Source organism: Lacerta agilis, chromosome 6, assembly GCF_009819535.1.
Source record: "Lacerta agilis isolate rLacAgi1 chromosome 6, rLacAgi1.pri, whole genome shotgun sequence".
Lineage (NCBI taxonomy): Eukaryota > Metazoa > Chordata > Lepidosauria > Squamata > Lacertidae > Lacerta > Lacerta agilis.
The window spans coordinates 35,210,932-35,218,140 of record NC_046317.1 but is presented as its reverse complement, the minus strand read 5'-3'; the positions used below and the strand labels follow the sequence as shown (position 1 = coordinate 35,218,140).

General features: G+C 41.7%; 1 long non-coding RNA gene across 1 annotated transcript in view; it reads right to left on the bottom strand.

The window, feature by feature from the left end:
- Positions 1–1,825, bottom strand: part of LOC117047773 — a 3,289-nt gene extending 1,464 nt beyond the window's left edge. The window contains exons 1-2 of the long non-coding RNA XR_004426768.1: positions 1,741–1,825; positions 187–276 (exon numbers count right to left, since the gene is read on the bottom strand). This is a non-coding gene — a long non-coding RNA (uncharacterized LOC117047773). The remainder of the gene's footprint in view (positions 1–186; positions 277–1,740) is intronic.
- Positions 1,826–7,209: the final 5,384 nt, after the last annotated feature.

The window sequence follows — 7,209 nt, the reverse complement described above, 5'->3', positions numbered from 1 at the left end:
TCCACTAATTGTTTTCCTGCACCTTGATCCCATAATTAGGGCCTGACTAATTATCTAATTACTAAGTAGCAGAAGGGCAGGTTGATGGCGACATTTTAGCCATCTTTCAAAGCCTCGTTATCCTTGTGAAAGTCATGGTTTTCTCTTGGCTGCAGGCAGCTGCGGCAGACCCAAATGCCTACTCACCATCCACATTTGTCAGCCCGTTCATTACAATGGCGAATTTGACACATCAGAAATGTCCTTTTGACAGGGAAGTTTATACTGGAATGAAAACTGAAGCAAAAGAAAGAAAAACCAGAGAAAGATGAAAGCGTAATTTATATTCTGGGATTCGTAATAGTATTCTTGTCTTAAAGGGAGGATATATGTCACCACTTTAAGGGACGGGGACATGCAGGCATTCTGGAGTGCCTCGGGGCACAAACAGGCCTGATCAGGTGCTTGGAGCCTGTCTCATTACACAACTCAGTGGGGCCTCCAGACATACAGTCGCTGTCATGCCGGACACTGGATGCAGGATGAATCCCACTATCACACTCAGTGTCGCTGTAAACTCAAAAGAGGCTGCTGGTTTATTTTTTACTTTTAGATACATTTGTTCTCAGCAAATGCAGTGGTTGATCAGCAACCCAGCTTTATTTAATTCTGTCAATTGTAGCCATCTAACACTTTTGATCCTGCCAGCGTTTTAAATTTCAGTCATTCTCTAGATAACAATGTAGCAGCAACTTGGACATATTATTATAAGAAAAGAAATGCAATTTATTAAGTGGATTTCCTGCTTGTTACCGGAATCCTCATATTTTGCAAAAGTAGTCCATATATATATATATATATATATATATATATATATATATATATACACACGCACACACACACACACACACACACGCACATGCACCTAGAGACAGTCTATCATATATAAAATAAATATCTGGTTTCTGTTTTCCCATAACTAGATACAATACAAATGCTATAATTCAAGGTAATTATAGCTTGGCCTGAACATGATAGCTTGTTCATTTGCCTTGGCGTATATAAATGTATGTTTGTGCAATAACTGTATCTGTCAAAATTTCTTTATGCTCCAAGCTTGGTTTTTCATTAAAGGAGGATTAATTTAAATTAAGCACCACAAGCTCTTTATTACCACAGTAATCAACTGCAAATAATTAGTGTGTGCATATGTAAATATATATTTCTCTTTCAGAATCAGTGTTTTCCATTGGAACAATTTGCACATGCTTAAACTGCACTGAAAGGCTCCTGAAATTGCATTTGCAGTGCAGTTGTTTGGCTGAGCTCTGCTGGAGTCTAGTATGCAGTCATTGATGCATCTACTATGACTGTATAAAATGTGTTTAATTGGCATGAAAAGGCACTAACACAGTGCTAGTGGGGTTTCCATTATCTGTGAGGACATCTTATTTACTTTAGTGGGTCTGTAGAATACTATGAAAGGCTGGGAAGCTGACAAGAGTGGGGTGCAGACTTAACATCAGGCAGACCATAATAAAAGGCAACCTAGCCTTTTGTGGGAAAGGAAAAAGAAAAGAAAAGAAAAACATTCTGAACTTCTAAATCCCAAGGAGGCAGGCTTGAAAAATGTTTTCCTAATTATAATTTTGCTGATTTATGTTTATCACGGTTTGCCAGTTGTGAAATCGGCAGTGAGGATAATGCAAATTGACGAGCATTTCTTATTTAAAAAGAAGGAGAATCATTTGTACAACATACTTCCTTGCAACACAGTCACCCTCAGCTGAGAGAGCTACTCTGAAATGGGAAGGCACGCTTCACCGTGTAGGCACAAGTCACTTGCTTAAGCGACAACCAAAACAGGAAAACAGTCCGTGTTAGGAAAAGATGTCGTACAGGATATGCATTGTGTGTTACTTAGCAAGTCTATGGGATGCCAGCTCCCTGACAAATGCACATGCATGTCAATATCCCTGTTAATTGTTGCGTTACAAATTGTTAACATATCCCCGTGGTGAGAGTTCGCATTCTTTCCTGCCGCGGAATTGACAACACCTACACACAGTCCCATGAGTTTTCAATAGATTAGGGGGATTTGTTGTTTGCAAAACCTGATTTGTTCAACGTAATTCCACTTAGTTCTAACAAAACACTATCTGGTCCGTGGCATTGACAAAATAGACTCACCTCTTCTCACTTGGTTCATTTTTCACTGTGTAAACCCATTCCTGGCATTACTTGCAATAACAGCACAACTCCTCAAGGGTGAGCAATAACCTGCCAATGTTTCATTTTACACTAGGGGTGAGGTAAATGTGACCATTCACTTGTTGCTGGATTGGAGTTCCCTTCATCCCTGACCATTGGCCGTGCTGGTTGGGGCTAATGGGGGTTTGAATCTAAGAACTTCTGAAGGGCCACAGATTTCCCACCAGAGATACACACATTAGTTTTGTAGGTAATCCTACACATTAGTCAATAATTGATACTTGAACCATATTCATACATCAAGAAACAAATTTCCAAGTTTTATATTTCCGTTTTAAAATATGTGCATGTATTGTGTGTCTGTGTGTGTAATGTCTCTTTTTCTTTGTTTCTTTTTGACCAAAACTATATAATTCAAACCCATGTTAGAAAATGAGAAAGAGAGAAAGAGAAATATATAGTTGAATGAAAATTAAAATTAAACATGCAAAGAAAAAAAAGGATTTAACAACTGGGCTTGTTGCATTCACAATCTCTGAGAAGAAGAATTTTTGGTATTGGGGTGTAATAACATGTCCTTTTTCTTCATCTTATTTTATTTGTATGTATCGGTCTTGTCCTCGGTGTCTTGTGATGTTCTTGTTTTGAAAGTGGTGAGTTACTAAGAATTTCAAGCTTGAGATTTGCAATTGAAAAAGTCAATTAGTGGTGAATACACTTAAAGGCACCAGGATAGAAATGAGAGGCTGTCCCAAAATCTGTATGATCTGCAGTGGCAATTTGACCAGTCTAACATAAAACCTCCATGACATTCTTGCTCCTGTTTTAATATCCAGTTCATTGATAGGCTATTCTTGTTCCCTGTCCTGACCAACAGTATTCAGTGGATCAGTGGCTCTGACTAGTGACCAAGACCAATACAGTATTTACAGAAGAGTAAATACATGGTGTGTATGACATGCAACACAAAAAGTGACGACTCATTCATTTCATACAAATTAAACTGGCTCCAAGAAAATAGTTATCTGGTTTATGAATCACACAGAATCAACCTAGGGGACAAGGTCCAGCCTGTTTCCACCTTGCTCCCTCCAGTGCACACCACTGCAAAGAGGTATTTTCTACATGATGGGAGAAAATTAAATAGGAAATGGTTCCATACCCTTGTGAGTTTTGGATCTTAAGTTGTTCAGATTATCCAGCTTCAACAGGCTTTTCTGGGACATGTGCAAAGTTTGTTCTGAGTTCCCCAACCTGGCTGCACTTAGGACCTGATACTCAAATACAGACATGGGGATGAGGTGGATATTAGGCAGGCTGGATTCCCTATGAACTGTAGGTACATCATTTGGTTATCATCTGCCTGTTCTGCCATTGAGGACTTCTTGGATCATTCTTTGTCCATCTCCTTCCCTTTGACCTTACCACCTTGGGTGACCCTGCTGGGAGTACGAGATTCCCAACGGCTTCGCTCACAAGGGTCATAGGAACATGCAAGCCCACTCCCCACGACAAGGTGATGATCTTCAAAGTGGGCGGAATTGAACTTACACAACAACTTCACAAGCTCATCAAAAAAAATCTGGGAAAGAGAAGAGATCTCAGCAGACTTTAGGGTTGCCAAAATTATCAATCTCTTTAAAAAAGGTGACAGAACTGATTGCGGAAACTATCGAGGCATCTCTCTATTAACTGCAGCCGGCAAAATTCTTGCAAGGATCTTAGCAAACCGTCTCTTAACAATATCTGAGGTGACCCTTCATGAATCCCAAAATGGTTTTCGGCCTTCTGGGGGGACAGTGGACATGATTTTCACTGCTCGACAGCTTCAAGAAAAATGCAGAGAGCAAAACCAACCCCCTGTTTTTATTGACCTAAGGCTTTCGACACTGTAAATCGTAATGCCCTGTGGACTGTCCTTCTGAAAATTGTCTGCCCAGATAAATTTGTAAACATCATTCGGCTCCTCCATGATAATATGACAGCAACAATTGCAGATAACAATGGCTCTCAAAGTGAACCATTCACAGTGGGATCTGGTGTTAAACAGGGTTGTGTTATTGCCCCAACTCTATTCATTATTTTCATTGCCATGATCCTACACTTTGTTGAAGGGAAACTTCCCACCGGAGCAGAAATCATATATCGAACAGATGGAAAGCTCTTCAATCTGAGCAGGCTGAAAGCAAATAGTAAGGTTACCGTAACTTCCATCATAGAGCTTCAGTATGCTGATGACAACGTAGTGTGTGCACACTCAGAGGATGACCTCCAAACCATCCTAGATATCTTTGCAGAAGCTTATGAGAAACTTGGCCTATCACTCAACATCCAAAAAAACCAAAGTGCTGCACCAACAAGTACAAAATAACCCCTCTGCAACGCCACAAATCCAACTCAATGGTGTAACGTTGGAAAATGTCTATCACTTCTTCTACCTAGGCAGTTATCTTTCCACAAGGGCCAACACTGATGCTGAAATCCAGCATTGCCTGAGCTCTGCGAGTGCAGCTTTCTACAGATTGAAGTGTAGAGTTTTGAGGACCGGGACATTCACAGGGAAACCAAAATGCTTGTTTACAAAGCTATTGTACTACCAACCTTACTACAGTATATGCTTGTGAAACATGGACCACTTATAAATGCCATCACCAACTCCTTGAAAGATTCCATCAATGGTGTCTCTGAAAAAGTTTACGCATCACTTGGAAGAGAGGCGAACTAATATCAGTGTACTGGAAGAAGCAAAGATCACCAGTGTTGAATCAATGATTCTTCAACATCAACTTCGTTGGACTGGTCATGTTGTGTGGATGCCTGATGATCGTCTTCCAAAGCAACTACTCTATTCCAAACTTAAAAATGGAAAGTGTAATGCTGTCTCAAGACAAATCTAAAAAAATGTAGTATAAACACTGACGTCTGGGAAACACTGGCCAGCGAGCACTCCAGTTGGAGAACAGCCTTTACCAAAGGTGTCATGGGCTTTGAAGACACTCAAACTCAGGATGCAAGGGAGAAACGTGCTAAGAGGAAGGCACGCTTGGCAAATCCACACCATGATCATCAACTGCCCAGAAACCAATGTCCCCACTGTGGAAGGACGTGTGGATCCAGAATTGGCCTCCACAGTCACATACGGACTCAATGTTAAAACCGTGTTTATGGAAGACAATCTTACTCAGCTACGAGTGATCGCCAAAGAAGAAAAGAAGACATCATTTGGTCTCCTATGTACTTCCCTCTTTGCAAGCCTGCGATTAGCCCTATTTCTGTAAGGCTCGGCAGGAAGACATTGATAAATACTATAGGGGCAATGATATCAGATTCTCTCCCAGTCGAGGATATGGCCTATTGGACCTGCACAATTGTTTATGAGCAAGAAGGAAAGACAGGCAGACTGCAGGATGCTTCTGACAGAAGGGCAGAGCATGACTTGATTAGCTCCTCCCACCCTCTGCTCCAGCCAGTGCCTTGCCCTTGACTAAATTTGACAATTCTGTGGAATGGGTTGGCCAAGCAATCTATATGTAAATAATTTATTTTAATGGATGTGAGCCAGTCTTTAAACAAGTCCCATTTTATTTAGAGCAGGGGTGGCTATACAGATGTTGCTGGCCTCTAACTCCCATTTGTCCCAGCCATCATGGCCAATGGTGAGAGATACTAGGGTTGGAGTCCAACAGTGTTTGGAAGGCCAGAGATTAGCAGCCAGGGCTCAGCCCTAAAACTACTCCATTGGCAATAAAACATTTGATGCAACAATACTGCACAGTGCCTCTGAGTGTGTACTGAGTGAATTTTCCACAGCTCACTCCTTCACTTTGAGTAGCGAATGCAGATCTAGGTCAGAGGATTTAAGCAAGCACCATGTGTGTGTGCACACGTGCACATGTGTCTAGGCCAGTGTTTTTCAACCACTGTTCTGCGGCACACTAGTGTGCCGCGAGATGTTGCCTGGTGTGCCGTGGGAAAAATTGAAAAATTACTTTATATATAGTCAATATAGGCACAGAGTTAAATTTTTTAACATTTTCTAATGGTGGTGTGCCTCGTGATTTTTTTCATGAAACAAGTGTGCCTTTGCCCAAAAAAGGTCGAAAAACACTGGTCTAGGCCATGGGTAGGCAAACTAAGGCCTGGGGGCTGGATCCAGCCCAATCGCCTTCTAAATCTGGCCCGCGGAAGGTCCAAGAATCAGCATGTTTTAACTTGAGTAGAATGAGTGCTTTTATTTAAAATGCATCTCTGGGTTATTTGTGGGGCACATTTGTGGGGTTATTTGTGGGACTACAAGGTCTGAGGGACAGTGGACCGGCCCCCTGCTGAAAAAGTTTGTTGACCCCTGGACAATACCCACCCACCCACATTAACCCCCTAAAGCTTCTCCTTCCCACCACATGCAAAAGCTTACATTTCACTTTCCAAACCCCATTTCTGAAGCCACTTATCTTTTCTGTTCTGCAGCCCCACTTTGCACCCCTTTTCACCTTCACCCTATGTCCATACCTTATCCCCCCATTTTGCGCAATCTCTCCTTGCACACCCTCATGGTAACCTGCATCTTTCTGCTCCCACACATTGCAGCTACTAAGCACGCTTTTCCACCTTCTCCCCAATTATGAATCCATAGTCCAGGACTATTCTGCCGACCCTTTCATGCCTTTTCATCTTCACTTGAACTCCTATGTCTTCACTCCATGCCTCCTACTCTCTCCTTTTTGCAACCCCCTTCACACTCCCATTTTCGCCCCCTTTTTTCTCCCCCTCCTTACTTTTCTCAACTCTTCCTTGCACGTATATCACCCCCATTCCGTGTCTCATTCTGTCTCCTATTCTGCAGCCTCCTTTGTGCACACACCCCATGATATATATTACTGTATCATTAAGATGAGTAGAATCTTAAGAGCAAGCCTGTCTGTTAGCTTGTTCGGTAAGAGACTGATGGATTTTGTACCTGTATGGATGTTTGTTAATAACATATCTGTTCTAACTTACTACATTGAATCTGGAACTTAC